This window comes from Galeopterus variegatus, unplaced genomic scaffold (genome assembly GCF_000696425.1).
Source record: "Galeopterus variegatus unplaced genomic scaffold, G_variegatus-3.0.2 Scaffold8043, whole genome shotgun sequence".
Classification (NCBI taxonomy): Eukaryota; Metazoa; Chordata; class Mammalia; order Dermoptera; family Cynocephalidae; genus Galeopterus; species Galeopterus variegatus.
Genome location: NW_007734154.1, coordinates 51,393 through 54,094, shown reverse-complemented (window position 1 = coordinate 54,094; position 2,702 = coordinate 51,393).

The following is a 2,702-nucleotide window of genomic DNA, read 5'->3' as shown; positions in this document are numbered from 1 at the left end:
AGAGAAGAGACTCACAACTGATTTGGGAATATGTCTGAAGCAACCTCCCTTTTCTTCTTTCCTCTGGATCGATGTCATCAACATCTTTCCAATTATTTGGTCATCTTCACCTCTCAGTCATCACGTTCAATTACTTTTATGCCTACAATGCCCTCAGTGTCCCTCACCTTCCTTTTACCTCATCCTTGTCTATCATTTCTCACTTTTCCAATCTATCTTTTAAGTTTCCACCTGATTTATCTTCAGAAGAGTTTGAATAACCTATACCCATCTTTAGAAGTCTTCAGTGGCTCCTCATTGCCTTGAGAAAAAAAAAAAAAAATACAAAACACCTTCTCACCATGGTATAAGATCCTCCATGTCCAGCCCTCATGTTAACCTCCTAGTTTACTCTTCTGCAAGATCTAGCATCTTTCACTACCTGCTCCTCTTTGTGTTTGAAGTATCCAGACTTTTAGGCCTACTGATTCCTCAACCTAGATGAGTTTTACCACCTTTTTTTCACCAAGGCCTTGTTTGCTTATTACCTCCTCAGTGAGAACTTTGGTAATCCCATGTAAGAATGCCATACACCTTGTTCTAATTTTCCAAGAGGCTTACACCCTTGTTAAACTCCCTATTTCATTTAGCCTTAAATAAGGGGTCTTCAAAAAGTTTGTGGAAATTTTATACTATCTTTTAATTTCATTTTTCCACAAACTTTTTGAAGTAACCCTGTACTTTGGTTGGTTGTTTACATCTATCTCACTCTTTCATGAGATGTGAAGTTCACTGAGGTTATGAACTGTCTTAGTTATTTATCTTTGAATAATCGCCACTCCCCCCCCCCCCAACCAATCCAGAGTGCTAGATATAGAACCCAGGATGTGGTATGAAATTAAAAAAAACTAAAGCCTATGAAGCAATGTGGAGTATACTATAAAGCAAATGTATTTCACAGGGCCTCCAAAGCCCCGTAGTCTCAGGTTTAGCCTAACCATTTGGGATTACATATAGAAATGTTAATGTTGTAAAAGACAGGAAACTTTGCCCAGGCTAAAGTCTCTGTTGTAAGATATAGAATTGTAACACAGCAAGGTTGCTGGCTCAAGGACAGACAAGCGACTTGATTAATATGTAAAAATTCTGGGAAGGGTGCTGTAGGGAAAGAGAATGTTTGCTAAGATCAAGCTTTTGTTGGTGGATCTACTTAACCTTTTGCAAATTGCATTACCGAATGCCACTTTGCTTGTTTCACTGATGTTACCAGCCTATATTGTTAAACTATAACCCCACTTATGTTCTTTCCCTGTAACTTCCCAGTCTGGAGAATAAATGTGGGAAGAGAACCCCAGTTCATGGTTAATTTCCAAAAAGAAGGAATGCCTCTCTCTTGAGGGTTCTGGGAAATTAACCCTTTTGGGATCTCTCACTGCTCAGCAGAGATGGGCTTTGAGTAATCCTTTTTGTGTCTCTGTCAGCCAGGGGAAGAAGAGGTGACAGATCCGTGTGAGGTAAAGCAACAAAGTAAAATGAAATAGCACATTTATTTTTCTAGCTAAAAGATAAAGACTAAACATAGGAAGTAGGGCTCATTTAACTTCTGTTATTATAGACACATAGTTCTCAATGGAATGACATTTGATTTGTAGGTAGGTTTTTGCAAGTTTTTTCTTTCTTTCATTCTTTCTTTTTTTAAATCACAGATATTGGCATTTTTCCACAAAAGTCTTCCAGTGTGAAAATAAAAATTGAAAATTCTATTCAGAAATAGGCAAAATAACAGGTGCTCTCCATCTAAACTTTCTATTTTAATTCAAGGCCTGCTTCCAAAATCTAGATCTCATTGTTATTACTGACCTGTTTTCATTTCTTTCATTCTCTCTGGACCAATTTTCAGAGTAGCTTTTATTTTCTAAGCATTTTTATTACTAGATACAATTAAGTATGGTGTCTGGCAAAATAGTGGAAATGAATCTTTACTATTCACTGACGAAATAATTGTTGGCAGTAGTAGATAACATTCCATATATGAATGGAAATCTACTCTCAAATAGGTTCAATTAGATTCAAAGTATCACTGAGAATTACATTTTATATAGTAGCAATGAGATCAAAAGGTATGGGTTTTAAATGATCTATATCTTCATAGTTACCAAAAAAAACATACAACTATTTGATAATTTCCTACCACATAAGAGAGTGATCTTTGCAGAAATAAGCAGCTACTCTTCTAATTTATATTAATCTTCCTTTTATCCATTTCAGCTTTCTGCTTAACTCAACCTAACAATCCAGTTCATTCAGATAGTAGATTACTCTTGTACTAGAAAGATACTTTGCTCAAACAATTGTACTTTCCCAAAGTTGTTTTTAATTTCCAAAAGTAAACAATGTATACATTTCCTTAAAACTGTCAGACACATGGGGGGCCTTTCCAATGAAAAGTGAGATTCTTTTGATAGTGGCCTAGAATCTCATAAAGATACCAACATGTCTCTAAAAGTTTTTGCTCATATTTCAGAGTAAACAATAAAGTCCTTGGCAAGGGGATGAATAACCCACATTCAGCCAGATACTACTAGATGAAATCTGCACACTATGCTGAGTATATATTAAGTGAATACAGAAAAGGAATATTATGCACAAGCCATGTAGTTACAGTAAAACCTCTGTCTCCCTACTTGCTGAGGTTCCTTATTTGTAAAAAGGAAGAGACACTT